Source organism: Cervus elaphus, chromosome 33 (genome assembly GCF_910594005.1).
Source record: "Cervus elaphus chromosome 33, mCerEla1.1, whole genome shotgun sequence".
NCBI lineage: Eukaryota > Metazoa > Chordata > Mammalia > Artiodactyla > Cervidae > Cervus > Cervus elaphus.
Genome location: NC_057847.1, coordinates 49,847,294 through 49,870,197, shown reverse-complemented (window position 1 = coordinate 49,870,197; position 22,904 = coordinate 49,847,294). Strand labels below are relative to the sequence as shown.

The following is a 22,904-nucleotide window of genomic DNA, read 5'->3' as shown; positions in this document are numbered from 1 at the left end:
AAGTTCCACTATTGAGTATTTATTTGGAGAAAGTGATAACATTCATTTGAAAAGATATATACACCCCTGTGTTCACGGCAGCATTAGTTACAGTAGCCAAAAGATGGAAGCAACCTAATCATCCATCAGTGGGTGACTGGGTAAAGAAAACGTGGTGTATATATACAATGGAATATTACTCCACCATAAAGAAGAATTGAGTCTTGCCATTTGAGACAACATGGATGGAACTGAAGGGCATAATGCTAAGTGAAATAAGTCAGAGAAGGACAAATACTGTATGATCTCACTGATAAGGTGGAATCTAAAAAAAAAAAATCAAGCTCATAAATATAGAGAACAGATTGGTGCTTGTATGAGGTAGAGTCTGGGGAGTGAGAGAAATGAGTGAAATTTAAACAAAAACAAGTGTTAGAGAATTGACATGCCTAAAGTTTCCAACAATCAGGACAAACTAAGGAGATAAAAGGAAAAAATATATGTAATAATGTTAATCCTCTATGCCCGTAAAAACATGAGTTCAAAATATATTAGAATTCAATGAAACCAAAGGTAGAAATGGATCAATTCAGAATCAGAATAAATTTTAACGTACATTTGGTTGATTGAACTGGAATCCAGTAATTAGACAATATGCATTCTTCTCAAGTGATTAGTCATTTTTAAAAATTCATCATGTTTTTAATCACAAATTGTCAATAAATTTCAGAGAATTATCTTACAGAGCACATCTTCTGACATATAAATAAAAGTCAATAGCTAGAAGGTAAATTTTTTAATGACTATACGTTTGGAAATTTAAAGGAAAAAGATCGTTGAATAACTCATGAAACATAAATGAAATAATCCTAACTGGACAAAAACTAAACATATCAAATGTACAGGATACATAACCTTAAATGCTTATTACATTTAGAGAAAAAGAACCTTAGAAAAGGAGGGAAGTTGAAAACTGATGCCCTAGGCGTCCTTCTGATTTAATGAGTTAGAAAATGAACATTAGCTTTAGAAACAAAAAGTAAGAATGAGATAACAAAGAGCAGAAATAAATGAAATAGAGAGTATACATTTAGTAGCTAGGAACAACAAAGCCTGAAATTCCTCCTTTTAAAAGACCTACAAAACAGATGAACTTCTGGAAGTTTAATCAGTTAAAAATTAAAGAGAAAAGGCAAAAATATAAGTGATATTATGAGTTTTTTTAAAAGGTACACACCTTAAAATCAAATAGGAAAAAAAAATCAAATAGTGATTAAAGGAGGTAAGAGAATACTATAATAGCTTTATACCAATAAATTTTGGAAACTTAGGTAAAATACACAAATTGCTACAAATTACGGTTTACCAGAAATGACTCAAACAAATTGAAAGCCAAAATAATCTTGTAATCATTAAAGAGTTAAATACTTTGTTGAAACCTTTTCATTAAAAAATAAAAAAACACTGCTCTGGCAGAGTTTACAGCTGACCTGTGACATTTCTAAAAAAAAAAAAAAAAAAAAAGATCATTTCAAACTTACACACTATTTCAGAGAATAGAAAAAAATAAATAGCCCCAACCTTAGCAGGTACATCTATATCAAAATCTTAATATCCAAACCAGACAAAGGCAGAAAGATAAAATAGAAGTGTGATTCATTCTTACTCATAAATATTAATATCAAATCTTAAAACATTAGTAAACTGAATACAGCAATATATAAAAACAAAAATCCATCAGGACTAAGAAGGGTACCGAAACAATGTGAGTATGGTTTAACATTAGAGGGAAAAATCTGTATGTGTCATTTAGCATATTAACAGATTAAAGGAGAAAAAAACATGGTCATCTCAATAGATTTCTTAATAATTTACTTGACTCATTCACCTACATTACGGGAGACAAAAAAACCCTCTTCATGAAATTGGAAAAAAAGGGAAGATTCCCTAACTTGATAAAGTGTGAAATAGTGTTAGCTGCTCAGTCATTAGTTGATCACTCTTTGCAATCCCATGGACTGTAGCCCACGAGGCTCCTCTGTCCATGGGATTTTCTTGATAAAGGGTGTCTATCAAAAATATGCAGCAAATATTATTCTTACCAATGTAATATAGACATTTTCTTTAAAATTAGACCAAGAGAATCTAACATGGTAGTGGAGGTCAGAGTCCCCACAGCAAGGACAGAAAAGAAGCATCAAGTACAAGCATTTGAAAGGGAGAAATAAAACTGCACTCATTTGTAGATGACATGATTATCTGCATGGAAAACTCAAAATAATTAACAGGCAAGCTGTTAAAAATAACATGAGAGTTTAGCAAGGAGACTGACTATAAAATCAATGTACAAAAATAAATTGAACTTCTAACATTAAAAGAAAAAGTTTAAAAACATGCTATTTACTACAACCAAAAAGAGTAAAATTACACAGAAATAAAATGAACAAAAGTACACTAGATCTCCGTGAAAAAATTGTAAACTTTATTGAACAATAGTAAAGATCTCAGTGGAGAGTTACAATAATATATTAGATTCACATAGATCAATGTGATTCCAGTGAAAAACTATAATAGGGTTTTAAAGACTTTTGGGAATATCTACTTATATTAATCTCTCTTGGAATTCCTTTTTATATTTCTCTAAGAAAAGCATTTGAATGCAGAGTTCCAAAGAATAGCAAGGAGAGATAAGAAAGCCTTCCTCAGTGATCAATGTAAAGAAATAGAGGAAAATAATAGAATGGGAAAGACTAGAGATCTCTTCAAGAAAATTAGAGATACCAAGGGAACATTTCATGCAAAGATGGGCTCAATAAAGGACAGAAATGGCATGGACTTAACAGAAGCAGACGATATTAAGAAGAGGTAGCAAGAATACACAGAAGAACTGTACAAAAAACATCTTCACAACACAGATAATCAAAATGGTGTGATCACTCACCTAGAGCCAGACATCCTGGAATGTGAAGTCAAGTGGGCCTTAGGAAGCAACACTACGAACAAAGCTAGTGGAGGTGATGGAATTCTAGTTGAGCTATTTCAAATCCTAAAAGATGATGCTGTGAAAGTGCCATACTCAATATACCAGCAAATTTGGAAAACTCAGCAGTGGCCACAGGACTGGAAAAGGTCAGTTTTCATTCCAATCCATAAGAAAGGCAATGCCAAAGAATGCTCAAACTGTCACACAATTGCACTCATCTCACACACTAGCAAAGTAATGCTTAAAATTCTCCAAGCCAGGCTTCAACAGTACATGAACCATGAACTTCCAGATGTTCAAGCTGGTTTTAGAAAAGGCAGAGGAATCAGAGATCAAATTGCCAACATCTGCTGGATCATCGAAAAAGCAACAGAGTTCCAGAAAAACATCTATTTCTGCTTTATTGACTATGCCAAAGCCTTTGATTGTGTGGATCACAATAAACTGGAAAGTTCTGAAAGAGATGGGAATACCAGACCACCTGACCTGCCTCCTGAGAAATCTGTATGCAGGTCAGGAAGCAGCAGTTAGAACTGGACATGGAACAACAGACTCGTTCCAAATTTGGAAAGGAATACATCAAGGCTGTATATCGTCACCATGCTTAATTAACTTACATGCAGAGTACATCATGAGAAACGCTGGGCTGGATGAAGCCTGGAATCAAAATTGCTGGGAGAAACATCAATTACCTCAGATATGGAGAAGACACCACCATTATGGCAGAAAGTAAAGAAGAACTAAAGAGCCTCTTGATGAAAGTGAAAGTGGCAAGTGAAGAAGTTGGCTTAAAGCTCAATATTCAGAAAACAAAGATCATGGCATCTGGTCCCATCACTTCATGGCAAATAGATGGAGAAACAGTGGAAACAATGGCAGACTTTATTTTGGGGGGACTCCAAAATCACTGCAGATGGTGACTGCAGCCATGAAATTAAAAGACACTTACTCCTTGGAAGAAAAGTTATGACCAACCTAGACAGCACATTAAAAAGCAGAGATATTACTTTGCCAACAAAGGTCTTGTCTAGTCAAGACTATGGTTTTTCCAGTGGTCATGTATGGATGTGAGAGTTGGACTATAAAGAAAACTGAGCACCAAAGAATTGATGCTTTTGAACTGTGGTGTTGGAGAAAACTCTTGAGAGTCCCTTGAACTGCAAGGAGATCCAACCAATCCATCCTAAAGGAAAACCAGTCCTGAATATTCATTGGAAGGACTGATGTTGAAGCCGAAACTCCAATACTTTGGCCACCTGATGTGAAGAGCTGACTCATTGGAAAAGACCCTGATGCTGGGAAAGATTGAAGGCGGGAGGAGAAGGAGATGACAGTGGATGAGATGGTTGGATGGCATCACCACCTCAATGGACATGAGTTTGAGTAAATTCTGGGAGTTGGTGATGGACAGGGAGGCCTGGCGTGTTGCAGTCCATGGGGTCACACACGGTCAGACACGATTGAGTGACTGAACTGAACTGAAGAAAAGCAAGAAAAGGGGACTGGTTGGGAAAGGAATGGTTACATCCTTTAAGAGGCATATTCAGAAACCACGTAAGTCTGTAAAGTCTACATTTCAAGCCAATAAATCGATACTCCCAGGACTCTGTAAAAACCTAATAATGGAAGAGACAAGAGAAGAAAACATTCTGCGATTTGTGAATATTTAATCATAGATAGTCACAGGTTATGTTTCAGGGTATTTTTTATCTTCTGTAAAGGATTTAGAGAAATGTTGTTTATTTTTTAGATATTTAAGACAAGAATGTTAACAGTACCTACTAGGGAAAAAAAATCTAAAAATAGTTTTATCACATGAATTTATATTTCAGGACACAAACAAAAATTTTTTACAGGTTTAATTTGCAGGCAGCTATATTTTTGACATATTTTTACTTTACTAGATCCAATGACTTAATATGTCTCTGCATTGAATATGAGATATTTTAGCAAATACTCAACAATTTAATGTAATTTAAGTTATGACCAACCTAGACAGCATATTGAAAAGCAGAGACATTACTTTTATCAACAAAGGTCTGTCTAGTCAAGGCTATGGTTTTTCCAGTGGTCATGTATGGATGTGAGAGTTGGTATATAAAGAAAGCTGAATGCAGAAGAATTGATGCTTTTGAACTGTGGTGTTGGAGAAGACTCTTGAGAGTCCCTTGGACTGCAACTAAATCCAACCAATCCACCCTAAAGGAGATCAGTCCTGGTTGTTCATTGGTAGGACTGATGTTGAAGTTGAAACTCTAATACTTTGGCCACCTGATGCGAAGAGCTGACTTGTTTGAAAAGACCCTGATGCTGGGAAAGATTGAGGACAGAAGGAGAAGGGGACGACAGAGGATGAGATGGTTGGATGGCATCACCGACTCAACGGACATGGGTTTGGGTGAGCTCTGGGAGTTGGTGATGGACAGGGAGGCCTGGCGTGCTGTGGTTCATGAGGTCACAAAGAGTTGGACAGGACTGAGTGACTGAACTGAACTGATACTATTTAAATCTTTTTCCTGCCTGAAAGTAATTTTTAACTCTAGAATGCTTTTCTTTTGACATCATATATTTCACCAATAATGCATTTTGAGGGTCATCTAAAATGAAAAGCGTTTCTTAACAGCAGACAGCATTTTCATCTAATATGTTCAACCTGCCTGATATTAATAAGCATGTAAGAATTAATGGAAGCATCCAGATACTCTTACAATAGAAATATTTCTTCAGTTAGTCTGTATCTTATCAAAGCTTAGTAGCCTGAAACCTAATAGATATATTGGTAAAGTTGTCAGTTAAAAGCAAATATTTACAAATCATTATTCTGAAAACAGATAAGTTAATATTCATTTGTCTTACATTTTACATTGTTCAAAGGATATAGATAACAGTATGTATTCTCTGAAAGATTATTTCTGTTGACCTTTTATGTACCTAATTTTTTTCAGTTCTCTGATGTATTGAACTATTGAAAAACAAATAGAACATTTAACAATTATTTACTGTAAGCCTCCTATAGCCTGATATATATGTTATATAAATTTCTGTTTAATTTTTGCTCACAAAGTAGAAATTTCTTCATTGGTTTTCTCCTGAATATAAAAAATATTGCAAATATCTATTCTAGTAAGATAGACAAAATTTTATATTACAATGGTTTTCTGGTTTTCTGAAAAACATGATTTAACATTTTATTATTACCATAGCTATTTCTGTAATAAGAGCAATGTAGGCAGTACACAGTAACATAGCACAATTCCAAACTCCAAATCTTTGTTATGGGATTTGATTGGTTTTTATTAACAAAATCAACTGGGAAACTGCCAAATAGGATTATTTCCCTTTTTTTATATTTTAGACCAGTGTTTTTCAATATGTTGCATTTAGACTTCCACTTGGAAGTGGAAATGCTTGTTAAAAAATGCAGATGCCTAAATGCTATCCTATAGTTTCTCAGTCAGGGTACTGTCGAATCTGGCCTGCACATCTGCATTTTAACAAGCATCACTGATGATTCTTAAGCAGTCTACAGTTCCAGAACCACTAATGTACACTATAGCCTGAGAACTGAAAAAACTTTTGTTCTCTGCCTTTTTTGATATGTTTCATCTTTCAAATTACTACTTTGTTATTGAGGTATAATTAATATATAATACTATATTAGTTTTAGGTATACAGCATTATTCAATATTTGTTTATATTGCAAAATTGTCATTTTGATAATACCCAATCTGACAGATAATGAGGTGATTTCTCATTGTGCTTTTGATTTGCATTTCTTTGATGACAGAGATGTTGAACATCTTTTCAAGTTACTGCTTAATGTTGTTATATTATATTTGCATTACAGCCCTTTTATACCTTGGTTTAAATCAGACAGCATCTTAAACCAAGGCAAAGTAGCCTCAGCTCTGGCTCTGAGCTAAATGGTCTTCTCTATACTAGTTTACCCGAAGAATTTCTCTTCATCCTTTGCAGCCAGTGGCTGCCTTTTGTCAGGTCTAGAGTATAGATAGCGTTTGTAAAAATCTGTCCCTTTCTTTCTCATTACAATGAGTGTAGGAAGTACTATCTCTTGATTTATTTAAAGAAATATTTAAGTTTAGTATTAACTCGCAGGATAATGTTTTACAATGAAAGATTCACTTTCATTCTTTCATTCAGTGTAACTGCACATGAAAGTCGTTTTTAACTAAGTTCAGAAAAATTCACTTCCTTTCAGCCTCTTAAGTACAGCGTGTAATTCTCGGCTAGGAGTTATGGTATATTTCTAAATTTAATTTTAACTCTGCATTACTGGAATTTAGTTAGTTCCAGAAACCTAATAGGCTACAAGCCTTTTGATATCCTTTTTGTTAGATAGAGATGAAGGGAGGTAAAGATAAAGACCTTTTTGCAAATTATTCAGCTCTCACTCTGTAAGAGTTTCTGTAAAAAAGAAAAAGCAAGCCATCAGCATGTTTTAGAGCATTGAGAAGTTTGACAATCTGTGAAGAATATTCCTGTGTAATCTTTTTGAAAGTATGTCCACCTAATCTGTTTTCCATAGTTTTTAGAATCTTCTCTTCAATCCCTATGGTACTAACATGAAGAAATAAGTCACCTCCAGGGAGTTTGGGGGAGAGTGGATATATGTATATGTATGAATGAGTCCTTTCACTGTTAACATGAAACTTTCACAACATTGCTATTGGCTATACCACAATGCAAAATAAAAAGGTTTTGAAAAAAAGAAAGAAATCACCTCCAGAGTCAAAAATCTGAAATTAAGGAAAGTACACTACCCAAACTTTTTCTTCCCCTAACCAGTTAAAATAACAAAATAGAAAAGCAACATGGTCTGTGATTGACATCTTCCCTAATCCAAAGGCATTACTAGCCTTATGTCCTCTTCACAGATTAGCAGGGAGTAGATGCTGAAGCCGTGAAAAACAGATTGTGCGCCCCCAGCAGTCAAAACAACAAACTGCTCATTTCATTGATTCCTGTGCATTATAAATAAGTGCTTCTAAGTTGTCCTAACAGGTTAACCAGATGTACCAGATTTGCAGCACCAATGGCAGAGATATCCCTTTGTCCAGGATTCTGATTTCTTCTCACTTTCATCCCGATTTGGGGAATCTGATTTTCTTAATCTCAGAAGTTCACGAGCTTTGAAGGAAAAAGTTCATCCTCTTCCAAGATGAACTACAAATGCAGCAGATGTTCTGAAGTTCATGTTCAACCTGACGTACATGAGGGATTAGTAGCAGTGATGGCAGAGGAGGGGAGGCTGGCAGACTGAAAGTAAGAAAAGGAATTGTTGAGAACCACTGAGGATGCACTGTAGTTTTGAATCGGAAGGAGAAGGTTGTGCTTCTTACTTTAAGGCAGACATTTAGGCAATATTAACTAATTACTGTCTAGTATATTATTTATACTTTTTACTGCTGCATGTTAAAAATCTTTTACAAATAGCAAATACATTTTTGCATTAACAAACATGTGAGGTCATATTTTTGCTTTTATTCTATACTAAGTTCATCAAGCAGCTAGATTGTTTTTTGCAGTGTGCTTTTATCTTGTTAGCTAAAATTATATTAGCTTCATAAATAATGTGGGTAGCCTTTGCTCTTTTTATATTTTCTGACTACAACTATATGAAATAAGAGTTCTATATGTCTTAAAACATGTTTAAACCTACCAGCATAGCCTTCTGGTCCTGGGGTTTTGTCAGAGGGGTGCTCTTTGACTATTCCTTCAATTTCTGTATTACCTATTCAGGCTCTTTATTCTTGTAACAGTTACAATATTTTATATGTTCCTGGGAATTTACCTCATCCCTATTTTCAAATATTTTAATGCATATTTGTTCATAGTAGTCCTTTTTAAATCTTGTGGTGTCTGTAGTTATTTCCTCTTTTTCATTCTGTGTTTTCTTTGCGCATTCTCTTTTGTCTTTGTTCTGTCTTGTCCAAAAACTGCTTACTGAAGTAATCTTTTCAGATAATCAGCTTTCGGTTTGCTGTTCTCGTTTGTTACTGTTATAGAGGTTGTTGATGTTGTTCTCTGCATCACCTGCCCCTGTATTTATATTTCCTTCCTTCATGTTTCCTTGAGCTTTCTCTGTGGCTCTTTTCAAACTTCTTTAGCTGGATGCTTAACTCATTTAATTTTAATCTTTATTTTTTTTAAAAAAATGTTTAAACTATGGACTTCCTTGCAACTCCTGCATCAACCTCTGTCCTTTCTTTCTTTGGATCACTGAACATTGGATTTTCACTTACTGTGCAAAGCAACCCTTTTCACTTGAGTTTTCCTATCTCTTCCATTCCTTTGCTTTTAGTCCTTGTCTTAGTATTGGAGTTTGGAATTCAAGGAACAGAAACCCATTCATATTAAGAGAAAAGATGAGTTACTGTAGGATACCAGTGAGCCATAACTGGAAAGCTGTCAGATACAAAAGCAGCACTCTGTCACTCCTTTAGAGGGACATGGCCTCTCTTGGAGCCTCTGCCTCTCCCACACATCTCTGTTCTCTTCTGTGTCTCTAACGTCTAACTTCATTGTGCTCTACCTAATAAATGCTTCCATTATCTACTCATAGTTTTATTTTATCTAACTCATTAGTGCTGTACTATTCCTTTTATTTTTTTTATCTTTACTCTTTCATCTGAGTTTCCACTGCTAATCAACCAATTATTTCCATATTTCTTAGTTCATCCTCCTGGCGAAAAGAATCCAATTGATTCAAGTCATTTTTTCTTAATAGGTCATTAACTAATCCATATGTCTGCTATTTAGCTAGTCACCTGTATCAGGAGCTGTGGGCAAGATACTTTCCCTTAAGGATGTACTGGTAGAATAGTCTCCAGCTATTTCTAGTAGTTCTCTCATTCTTACTTATTCTGTTTCACTCCATTAGCTTCTTCTCCTCATAGTTTAATTTTATTTGGTCATAAAAAAATTCTCATCTGATCATATTTTTGTTCTAACTACATCAACTCATTCTCCTTTTCACCTCATCCATTGTATTCTGAAGAGCAATATTTGCAATGTTCACATCCCTACCAACCATTAACTTCTCACCCCACTGAAAGTGGGCTTCCTCTCTTATTAAATTGCTGGAAGTGCTCTCACCAAGGACACCAGTGATCTTCTAATTGTCATATGCAGTGAAAATTTTTCAGTCCATTTTTCAGTGCCCTTTCTTCAACATTTGACATTCATGGCAACTTTCTTCTACCAACGTTCTACTCCCTTGGTTTCTATGAATTGACATCCCATGGTGCTGCTTGTAACCTTCTGACTATTCTGGCTGTTTTTCTTTTTGCAGGTTTTTTCTGTGCCCTTCACTTAAAATGTTGAGATTCCTCAGATTTCATACTTACCCATGACTTCTTTTTCTCTGTGTTCTCTCCACTTTTATGGTTTCAACTATCATGTATAAACGACTGTTCCAAAACTCTGATTTCTAGTCTAGACTTTCCCACTGAACTTCAGATTCATTTATCCATGAATGGTCTTTGGGCATCTCAAAGTCACCATAACCTAAACTGAATTTATCATCCCTGCTCCCTAATATGTTTCTCTTATATATTTTGTTTCATTTGTTGTATAGGTATTTATCATTCAGACAAACTAGAAGTGTGAAAGTCTTCATAGTCCAGGGTTGGGAAGCATGAGATACAGAGGGTGCTGTTCCTCCATTACATGCTTATTCCAAACATAGGATTCATGAGCACATGCTGATATTGCCTCATCCCATTCTCGTAAACCATGGCTCTCATGGTTATTCATCCTAATGAGGTTGGATGACATCACAGAATCCTTTTCTACATGATGTCGTAGGCAACTACTGTCAATCAGCTAGAATTACTATGCTTACGACTCTTCACCCAGCTCTTTGTGCAGTCACCTTTAAGAGTATATCAAGAGCTTTCTTGTTCTCTTATCTTCTGGATGGGTTTGCTGAGAGGCGTGTACAGGACATCAGAGAGTGGGAGAAGACTGATATTGAGATATTTATTTTTACAGGAGTTGCCACAGATTGGCTGCACTGAAGGACAAACTTCTGTCAATACCCACTTCAATGCCAGAAACTGCTCTTTTCTCACTTAGGGGTGATAATGGGTCCCTGGTTTTGCCAGCGCCAGAGTCACATACTATCCCTTGCCATTTCCCCTAAATCTTGCCCATATCTTTGCAGGTAAAGTTTTTCACCAATTACCCAATTTGAATACACTCTGTTTCTGCTGAGATCTGTGCTATATCAGATAACGTGTGAATTAAAACTCATTTGCCATCCCTTTCCTACACTCCTTACATTATCCTCAGACCCCATACATCCATATAATAACTAAGATTTGCTTATTTCAGATCCACTAAATTGTATTCCTTCTCTCTATTCTTGCTCTCAAAATCCCAGTTCAGGCCCTCAGTATCTCTATATAAGATAAAAATGTATGAAATGGAAAAGGATTGATATTGAGACAAACTGTTTAACAAAGTTTGCCAATCCCTGGCAAACTGATTACATGGCCTACTGGGTTATTTTTGGTTTTATTAGTATTAGTCTCTGGTTAATTCATGAGTGTGTATCCTGTGACCCGGATACTTTTGTCTTCTGATCCTTATGTTTTAAAAGATCATTGATTTGGGAGGTGTTGCTTTATTTGTAAATATAAGAAGCTTTCATCTAATGGAATCTCAGATGGAATCCTTTTATATAAAATGAAAGTGGAGCTGGCTTCCATTAAAGTAAGGTTAGCCCCTCAGACACAATAGGAAAGTTACTGCTCAGCATCTGTTACCAGAACTTAAGAAGTATTTGTCTTCTCCTATTTATTTTCTCCAGCTCTAATGCTACTGCCATCCTGGTGCTGTGCCAAATTAGCATGTATAAATATTCTCACCCAGCCTTAGCCATGGTACATTAATAAAGAGGCTCGTCTGTTATACTAACATGGAGTTTCTTCTCCCTGTATTCACCAAGACAATCAGAAACTGGTTAAAATGAAATCCAGGTTCTCATTCTATTTGTACAGGATGATTTTTTAAGAAAGACTGTTTCAAAGGCATTCTCATTTTTCTATGAAAGAAATTTGATGAGTGAAATATGGCAATGTTTACGGTTTGTCAAAATTCTCCATTCTAATATAGGCTGAATATTAATTTCTGATAAGTATGATCCCATTGGTCCAATACCATCTATATTGTACAGCAAAACTTACTGAACTTGTAGTTAACCAAAGGAAAAGGTTTTCTATATCATATATAATATATCTCCTCCATCTTCCACTTGATGTTATTTTTTAAATTTTTTTTTTAATTGGAGGAAAATTGCTTTACAATGCTGTGTTGGTTAATGCTGTGTTGGTTTCTGCCATACAACACAAATCAGCCATAATTATACATATGTCCTCTTCATCTTGAGCCTCCCTCCCTTTCCCTCATTCTACCCCTTTAGGTCAACACAGAGCACCAGACTGGGTTCCCTGAGTTATACGGCAGCTTATCACTAGCTATCAGTTTTACACATGGTTGTGTATATGTATATATGTCAATACTACTTTCTCCATTCATCCCACTCTCCGCTCTCCCCACTGTGTCCATAAGTCCATTCCATACATCTGCATCTCCATTCCTTCCCTGTAAATAGGTCCATCAATACCTGATCTGATTTTTTAAATTCCTTTAAGGATATTAGGATCCTAATTCTGTTCTTCAGCCATCAGCCATCCTTCCATCTAAGTGTTTCCTCATCCTAGTTAATGGAAAATGTTTATCTGGATAGGACTGCAGAGAAGAAAGGGCTTCCCTGATGGCTCAGAGGGTAAAACATCTGCAGAGAAGAAGCCTTTTGATCTGCCAGTGGAGAATTCTAATAGGAGATTGATCTTGGACATTGAGTCATAAAATCTGTAGTCATTCAATCAGTAATAAATACATATTACTTTTAAAATGTTATCTAGCTCTTATTTTATACCATTTGGCCCACAAGCTTTCTAATGACTCTGCCAAATACCTTCTTAAAATCAAATTTACTACGTTTATAGTATTTTTCAGATCTGCCAAGCAAGCAGTGCTTTCAGGAAATGATTGAGGTTGTCCTAACATGACTTGTTCTTGGTGAAACTGACCTAACTCATAGTCATCCCTGTTTTCCTTTCTAACCATGTATAAAACTATATGTTCACTAATTTTTTTCTAGAAATTGTGCAGGGCTTAAAAAGCACAATTTAAAGCCTGACCAGTTTATAGTTTGAGATCTCTACATTCTTTTCCTTTTCAAAAAAATTAGAAAGTTTCATTATCGAGTCTCTCATCGTCTCTTCTAGTTTCTGTAGTTCTTCAAAGATTACCATCATCCATCCAGTCATTTCATCTCCAGATTCTCTCATTCATCTCTTTCAGGCAGTCATGTAGGTCATGATGCCAAAGAGAGATCAGTCAAAACAGGTTAAGAGTTCTGCTACTATTTTCTTCATCTGCTTGAACTTATGATTGATTTTTATTTTTAATTTTTTTGTTTTGTGATAGACTAACAAAAGGGTTATAAAAATAGTACAGAGCATTTCCGTGTAGGTTTTACCTAGTCTCCCATAATGTTAACATCTTACATAAGTATAATACACTTATCAAAACTAAGAAATTAATATTGATGCAATATTATTAAACTATATATTTTATTGTGATTTCACCAGTTTTTCCATTAGTACACTTTTTCTTTTCAAGATGCAGTCCAGATGCAGATCCCACATTACACTTATTTTCATGTCCACTTAGTGTAGTCTCTTCCAATCTGTTAGAGTTCCTTAATCTCTCCATACCCTCATGACCCTGACACTTTGAATACCAGCTAGTCAGGCATTTTGCTTAATGTCCCTTATCTTGAGTTTATCTGATGTTTTATCTAACTAGGTTGAGATTATGAATTTAGGGGTCAGATACTTGAAAGTGATTTTCCCTTCTCAGTGCATTATACCTGGTGGTGCATGATGTTGATATATCTTACTACTGATGATATTAACCTTGATAACTTGATTTAGTGGGTGTCTGTCAGATTTCTCCACTTTAAAGTTGCTGTTTTCCTCCTTTGTAGTTATAAATATTTGAAAGGAAATATTTTATACTATTCAAATAATCTAGTTTCTCCTATACCTTCATCTATTGTTTTTAACATTGATTGATCACACCTGCTACAGTTATTAATGGTTTTATAATGATATAGTTGACATAACAATAAATAACACATATTAAAGATAAGGTTTGATCTTTTAACATATGTGGAACCCTCTCCACAATTAAGATAATTAACATACCCATGTCCACCAGGAGTTTTCTTATATTCCTTTCTAATCTCTACCTCCTTTCTCTCATCTTGATGTCCCCAAGCAATCACTAATCTATTTTCTGTCATTATAGACTAGTTTATATTTTTCTAGAATTTTATATGAATGGGGTAATGCACTATATACTCTTTTTTCCTTAGACTCTTTTCTTGGGATTTATTCTTGGTGTTACATGAGTCAATAATACTATCTTTTTCAGGGTTGTATTCCACTATATTGGATGTACCACAGTCAGGTTATCTGTCTGTTCACCTGTGATGGATATTTGGGTTTCTTTCAGTTTGGTCTATAACAAATGCCTGTTCTGTCTTTCTTTTGGTTAGTGTTAATAGAATTTACCTTTGTCATTTTGCCATTATATTTAAAATGATTTTTTAGACAGCTTAGCTGTTTTTTAATGAAGTCTGATAACCTCTTCCTTTTAATTGGGGTATTTAAACCATTTATGTTTAATATGGTTATTGATTTGATTAGGGTTAAGTGTATGATTTTGCTATTTGTCCGTTTGATCTTTGTTCTTTTCTCCTTTGCTTTATATGTTCCCTTTATGTGTTCTATAAACCTCACAAATCATTTTTTTAATTGTTAACTATCTTTAAAGAAATTTGAACACAAGAAAAACATTTTATATGTTTAGCCATATAATTACTATTTCTGGTACTCTGCCTTCCCTTTGTCTTAGATCCAGATTTCAATGTGGTATTATTTTGCATCTTCCTGAAGTCCTTTTTTTTTTAAATCATTACTTAAATTCTTTCAACTTAGTATATCTGAAAAAGCCTTTACATCACCTATATTTCTGAAAAATATTTTTGCTGAATATAGAATTCTAGGTTGACAGGTTTAGGGGAACTTTTTAGTACTTCAAAGATGAGAGCTTACAGTCTTCGCACATGCATTGTTTTCAGTGAGGAAGTTGCCGTTATCCTTAACTTTGGTCTTTTGAACATAACACATTCCCCTCCACCTTTCAGCTGCTTTTCAGACTTTTTTTATGTGTGATTTTAAATAATTTGATTATAATGTACTTTAAGGTAGTTTCCTTCATACTTTTTTTTTTTTTTTTTTTGAGATTTATTGTGTTTCTTGGCTCTCTGGGCTTATGATTTTCATCAAATCCAAGAAGATTTTAGCCATTGTTTCTTCAAGTTTTGTTGTTGTTCCTTCTTTCTTCTCTCCTTATGGGTTCCAGGTACACTTGAATTACACTTGAATTATCCCACAGATCAATGACACTGTCCTTTCTTTTTCAGTCTCTTCTTTCTCCATTTCATTTTGGATTGTTTCTATCATTATGTCTTTAAGTTTACTAACCTTTTCTGCTGTGTCTAATCTGCTATTAATCGTATGCAGTGTATTTTTCACATCATAGTTTTTGTTTCTAGAAGTTCAATTCGGGTGTTTTTCTTTTCTATCTTGAATATCTCTTTATGTTTTTGAACATATGGAATACAGTTATAATAACTGTGTCAGTTTTCTTATCTACTGATTCTAAAATCTATCAGTCTGGTACTGAAGAATTTATTTACAGGACAGCAGTGGAGAAACAGACATAGAGAACAGACATGGGGAGAGGAGAGGAGAGGCTAAGATGTAAGGAAAGAGTAACATGGAAACTTATATTACCATATGTAAAATAGATAGCCAACAGGGATTTGCTGTCTGGCTCAGGAAACTCAAACAGGGGCTCTGTATCAACCTAGAGGGGTGGGATGGGGAAGGAAATGGGAGGGAGGTTCAAGAGGGAGGGGACATATGGATACCTATGGCTGATTCATGTTGAGGTTTGACAGAAAACAAAATTCTGTAAAACAGTTATCCTTCAGTAAAAAAAAATTAAAAATAACAAATAAAATGTATTGGTCTGGATCAGTTTCAATTGATTGATTTTTTAATTGAAATTTTTATTCATTTAATTGTAGGTTCACATGCAAGTGTAAGAAATAATACAGAGAAATCTCATGTACACTTTACCCATTTTCCCCCAATAGTAAAATTTTGTAGAACCAGTATAATATCATAACCAGTATATACTGATACAAAGCATTGATTTTATTCAGATTTCCCTGATTTTACTTTTCATTTATGTGCATGTATATATGTTTAGTTCTATAGAATTTTATCCCATGTGTAAGTTTGTATGTCTACCACTATGGTCAAGGTAGTTCTATAACCACAAGAATCCCTCACGTTGCCCTTTTATAACCATACCACTTCTGTCTTGTGCCCACCTTACATTCCTAAGTCCTGCAATAACTAATCTTGTCTCCATTTCTAAAATTTCGTCACTTCAAAACTGTTATATAAATGAAATCATATAGTATATAACCTTTGGGGATTGACTTTTTCACTCAGCATAATTCCCTGGGATTTCATTCAAGATTAATTGATTTTATTCCTCACTATGTGTTTTATTTTCCTGCTTTATTCCATGTCTGATCATTTTTATTTCATGTTAGACATTGTGAATTTTTCCTCGTAGGGTCCTGAGTATTTGTGAATGCTTTTAAATATTCTTCAGCTTTGCTCTGGAATGCAGTTAAGCTACTTGGAAATAACAGTTTGATCCTTTCAGATCTAGCTTTTGAAACCCAGTAGGTGATACCAGAACAGTGTTTAGTCTAAGTCTACATATTCCCCATTACTGGGTAAGACACTGCTGAGTATGTACTCTATATCTCATGAATTATGAAGTATTCTAGTTACTAGCCCAGTGTGAATTCCAAGTGCTCTTCTCTGTCTCCTTTCAGGGGATACTTTCCTTAGTTCAGTTCAGTCAATTCAGTCACTCAGTCATGCACGACTCTTTCCTGTCCTCCACCAAACCCCAGAGCTTGCTCAAACTCATGTCCATTGAGTCGGTGATGCCATCCTACCATCTCATCCTCTGTCGTCCCCCTCTCCTCCCGACTTCAATCTTTCAGTTTTTCAGGGTCTCTTCCAATGAGTCAGTTCTTCGCATCAGGTGGCCAAAGTATTGAAGCTTCAGCTTCAGCATCAGTCCTTCCAATGAATATTCAGGACTGATTTCCTTTAGGATTGACTGGTTGGATCTCCTTGCAGTCCAAGGGACTCTCAAGAGTCTTCTCCAACACCACAGTTCAAAAGCATCAATTTTTTGCCACTCAGTTTTCTTTAAGGTCCAACTCTCACATCCATACATGACTACTGGAAAAACCATAACTTTGACTAGATGGACCTTTGTCAGCAAAGTAATGTCTCTGCTTTTTAATACCCTGTCTAGGTTGGTCATAGCTTTTCTTCCAAGCAGCAAACGTCTTTTAATTTCATGGCTGCAGTCACCATCTGCAGTGATTTTGGAGCCCAAAAAAACAAAGTCTCTCACTGTTTCCACTGTTTTTCCATCTATTTACCATGAAGTGATGGGACTGGATGCCACAGTCTTATTTTTTGGAATGTTGAATTTTAAGCCAACTTTTTCACTCTCTTCTTTCACTTTCATCAAGAAGCTCTTTAGTTCTTCTTCACTTTCTGCCACAAGTGGGGTGTCATCTGCATATCTGAGGTTATTGATATTTTTCCTGGCAGTCTTGATTCCAGATTGTGCCTGGCATTTTGCATGATGTAATCTTCATAGAAGTTAAATAAGCAGGGTGACAATATACAGATTTGATGTACTCCTTTCCCAATTTGGAACCAGTCTGCTGTTCCATGTCTGGTTCTAACTGTTGCTTTTTGACCTGCATACAGATTTCTCAGGAGGCAGTTAAGGTGGTCTCGTATTCCCATCTCATTAAGAATGTTCTAGTTTTTTGTAATCCACACAAAGACTTTAGCATAGTCAATAAAGCAGAAATAGATGTTTTTCTGGAACTCTCTTGCTTTTTCGATGATCTGGTGGATGCTGGCAATTTGATCTCTGGTTCCTCTTCCCTGATAGCTCAGTTGGTAAACAATCTGCCTGCAGTGCAGGAGACCCCGGTTTGATTCCTGGGTTGGGAAATTCCTGGGAGAAGGGATTGGCTACCTACTCCATTATTCTTGGGCTCCCCTTGTGGCTCAGCTGGTAAGGAATCCACCTGCAATGCAGGAGACCTCGGTTCAATCCCTGGGTTGGAAAGATCCTCTGGAGAAGGGAAAGGCTACCCACTCCAGTATTCTAGCCTAGAGAATTCCATGGACTGGATAGGCCGTGGGGTCACAAAGAGTCAGACACGACTGAGTGACTTTCATTTCCTCAGCCTTTTCTAAATTCAGCTTGAACATCTGGAAGTTCACAGTTCACATACTGTTGAAGGCTGGCTTGGAAAATGCTCCAAGCCAGGCTTCTTTCCTCAGCCTCTGTTATTTTCCTCATATACATGCACTGATGTACTCTGATGGATACTCAAAGGGAATTCTCCCCAGATTTCTTCATTTCTCTCTCTGCCGCTCTTCCTTCTCTGGCATTCTGCCCTGTAGATTCACATCGCCTTGATTGTCACTGACTCTTCAGCTACATCTCCTCAACTTACTCTGCTGACCTCCAACTGGGTTCACTGTCTGCACACAGACTGGAAACTCACCCAGGTCAATAAGCTAGGACAGTTTTAGGGCTCATTTCTTCTGCTTCCTATTTCTGAAAAGTCACTGTCCTTGATTGACTGATATCTAATGTCTTAAAAACCCTTCCTTCATATATTTTATCTGTTTTTTGTTGTTATTATTTCAGGCTCGAGGGCAAATATGACCCCTGTTGTTCCATCTTGGCTACAAGCCAGAGTCCTCTCTGATTTATTCTTAATCAAATTAGTTTTTCATTTTGACATAAGATTTGTCTCTTTGATGAAAACAAAATTGAAATCTAATTCTCTTTTAATTTCATTTTATTATTTTAGTGTTTATCAAAGTAAAAGATTTTCTCTTAATCCTCTTCTTGTTCCAATCATAACTTTAAAAGTTCCTTTTGTATTTTTAGGATTTCTCTAAAGCTCAATTCATTCTGAACTTGATAAAAATTTTTGTATTCTTCTCTGATGCCTTCTCATTTTTCCCTTCTTTTCCTTCTACTTTTCTTCCTCCTTTCCACTCAGTAAATATTTACTGAAAACCTATAATGTGCCAGAAGTTGTGTTAAGCACTGAGGATCATGTCATGAAAGGGTAGACAAAGGCCTTGTTCTATTGCTTAGATGCAATTGATTAGAGAAAGACAGTAAATATAGAAACAGGTTATTTTAGTTAAGAATGTGGGCTGTGATTAAAAAAAAGAAGATGGCATTTTGAAATGATAGTTGAACTCAAGTATTAGAAGAGTTTAGAAGATGGAATAGCAGCTACTAAAACCCAAAGAATAAGTTTGGGCTTATATACACAGTCAAGGAACTGGAAGAAGGACACAATTAGAGCCATTTACAAAGAAGAGAGTGGTACAAAATGCAGTCAGGGAAGTATTAAGAAGTCAATCACATAAGGTCTTAAAGGCTGAATCTTAGGTTTATATGACTTTTATTTTGCTTTTGAAATATTACCTCTTTATACCTAAGCCACATGGAAAACTCTCTGCAACTCCTTGAGCCTCTGTGTAACATTGGTTCCTTCAGCTTTCTGCTTAGGCTAGATATATGGTCATGGTCAGAGTGTCCTTTTATTTTTTAATTTCAAAACCTTCTTTGCATTCATTATAATAGATGCTAAAAATGTGCATTTCTTTCTCTTTGAATATTTTGAAATATGCTTTTCCAAAGTCTAAGATAACTATGGGACCATGCCCAATGTACACTTCCTATGCTATTACAATCTCCAACATGACCCGTTTCTCCACTCATAATTGTTGTTGTTGTTCATTTGCTAAGCGTATCCAACTCTTTGTGACCCCATGGATTGCAGCATGTCAGGTTTCCCTGTCCCCCACTGTCTCCCAGAGTTTGGTCAGATTTATGGCCACTGAGTCAGTGATGCTATCCAACCATCTCATCCTCTGCCACCCCCTTCTCCTTCGCCTTCAGTCTTTCCCAGCATCAGGGTCTTTTCCAATGAGTCAGCTCTTCGCATCAGGTGGCCGAAGTATTGGATCTTCGGCATCAGTCCTCCCAATGAGTACTGAGTTGATTTCCTTTAGGATTGACAGGTGTGAGCTCCTTGCCGTCCGGGAGACTCAAGAGTCTTCAGCATCACAGTTCAAAAGCATGAATTCTTCAGCGCTCAACCTTCCTTCTGGTACAACTCTCCCATCTGTGCATGACTACTGGAAAATCCATAGCTTTGACCATATGGACCTTTGTTGGCAAAGTGATGTTTCTGCTTTTTAATATACTGTCTAGGTTTGTCATAGCTTTTTTTCCAAGAAGCAAGTGTCTTTTAATTGCATGGCTGCAGTCACGGTCCACAGTGATTTTGAAGCCCAAGAAAATAAAATCTGTCACTATTTCCACTTTTTCCCCTTCTATTTCCCATGAAGTGGCCCCCATACTTTTGTCTTCTGATCCTTATGTTTTAAAAGATCATTGATTTGGGGGGTTTTGACCACTTCCAATTTACCTTGATTCATGGGCCTAACATTCCAGGTTCCTATGCAGTATTGTTCTTTACAGCATCGGACTTTGCTTTCACCACTGGACACATACATAGTTGAGCATTGTTTCCACTTTGGCACAGGTGCTTCATTCTTTCTGGAGCTATTAGTAACTGCTCTCCGCTCTTCTCCAGTAGCATATTGGACACCTTCCAACCTGGGGGAACTCATCTTCCCATGTCATATTTTTTTGCCTTTTTATACTGTTCATGGGGTTCTCAAGGCAAGAATACTGAAGTGGGTTGCCATTTCCTCCTCCAGTAGACATGATTTTCCAGAACTCTCCACTATGACCCTGACCCTTGGCTGGATCTGCATGGCACGGCTCATAGCTTCATTGATATACGCAAGCTCCTTTGCCACGACAAGGTTGTGACCCATTAAGGGGAATCATAATTAAACCTGTTACTATTGTTGTTACTGTTCAGTCACTAGGTCATGCGCTACTCTTATGCAGCCCTGTCAGCTGTAGCCCCCCAGGCTTCCCTGTCCATGAGATTTCCCAGGCAAGAATACTGGAGTGGGTTGCCATTTCCTTCTTCAGGGAATCTTCCCAACCCAGGTATCAAACCTGCATCTCCTGCATTGAAGGTGGAGTCTTCAGCCCTGAACAACCTGAGAAACCCACACCTGTTGTTATTAGTCACAGCTTAATACAAAGAAATAGTTTTAAGAGGCAGTTATGAACAAGCATCCAAAATTTTATCAGGCTATCAGCCTTTATCACAAAGACTTCTAGCCATTGCTTCTTCCAATCCATTCTTAACACAGCAAAAAAGAGATACCTTCTGAAAGTGCAATTAAAGTCATATTACTCCTATGCTTATATTTTTGACAACTTCCCATTGCAATTAAAATAAAATTCACAGCATGATTATGAAAAATAAGACCCTACATGCTTCCCTCCCTGCTTATTTCTCCAGCCTCATCTCATGCCACTCCCCACTTCACTCATTACATTCCACCACCATGGATCTTCCTTCAGTTTCTGGAACACACCCAACTCGTCCACCTCTGAAATTTCGCACATGCTGTTTCTGTTACCTAGAAAACAACTGTTCCCCTTATTCCCTTCTCATGCCCAGTTTCTCTCTTGTCTTTCAGGTCTCACTTAAATTTTACCTCCTCAGAGAGGACTTCTTCAGGAATCCCTCTAAAGGAGATCTTTCCCACTCCTTACCCTTGTTTTCTCTCAGAGCCTTCTTTATTTCTTTCATAGCACCTCACATGACTTGTAGTTATTTTATTTATATATTTGTTTATTGATTTTTGGTCTTAACCTCTACAGCATAAGCCTCCCAATTGTAGTATTCCTAGTACCTAGAACTATGTCTGGTGTATAGTAGGCCCTAATGAAGAATTTGATCTCATTTGATTTTATACCCCGTTCATATACTTTTGTATGAATGAATGAATAACCATATTATAAGCCAATCATAAAACTTAGAAAAAGACTCTCTTTTCAACAAAGATTTTCTTTAACTCTGAAGTATTAAAAAGTCCAGTGAAAGAAAGGGATAAAAGTATTGTAAAATTCTCATTATCTGAATTACTGGTTCAGATTGACCCAAGTACTCTCACACATCTATAGCTGAACAAATGGAAAGGATTAAAAACAGTGACATCTCACAACATGCATTTTGACGACATATAATTTCACTTTTAATTGTTAATGACAAGTCTTTGTATTTTGTGAGATTAATGAAGAGTTGGTAATATGAAATTTCTCAGTGGCTTTCTGACATTTTATGTGTATGTGTGTTTATTTATATACTTATATGTATGGTCATATATATATATGAAGTAGATTGAGGGTTCTAAATTTTTTTCTAGAAAAATAGAATTTATGTAGTCGTGAGCTATTGTGATGTCTGATAAAAAATAAGGTTGAAAATATGAAATAGTATGGGATTTTATCTATCATTCAGCACTAATTTTATAATACAGTTAAATCAAAGTACTTGTATTAAAATATCCTGGCTTTTTTTTCCCTCAAAACTGATAGTGTCTGTTGGAAAAGAAAATCGAGGTAGGGGGAGAGTTCCCTGTGGCCCAGTACTTAGGAGTCAGCGCTTTCACAACCATGACCCAGGTTTGAT

At 36.0% G+C, this 22,904-nt stretch overlaps 1 protein-coding gene and 1 long non-coding RNA gene across 9 annotated transcripts in view; one reads left to right on the top strand and one right to left on the bottom strand.

Annotated features, from left to right (window-relative positions):
* Positions 1-22,904, top strand: part of MBD5 (methyl-CpG binding domain protein 5) — a 186,751-nt gene that overhangs the window by 75,982 nt on the left and 87,865 nt on the right. The window lies entirely within an intron of this gene.
* The window catches only part of LOC122688555, a 45,187-nt gene that overhangs the window by 6,062 nt on the left and 16,221 nt on the right, over positions 1-22,904 (bottom strand). The window contains exon 3 of one of the 2 annotated variants that reach the window (XR_006339502.1): positions 8,159-8,239. The exons of the other annotated variant lie outside the window; for it this stretch is intronic. This is a non-coding gene — a long non-coding RNA (uncharacterized LOC122688555). Of the gene's footprint in view, positions 1-8,158; positions 8,240-22,904 lie in introns of those variants that run through there. 2 annotated transcript variants of the gene reach the window in all.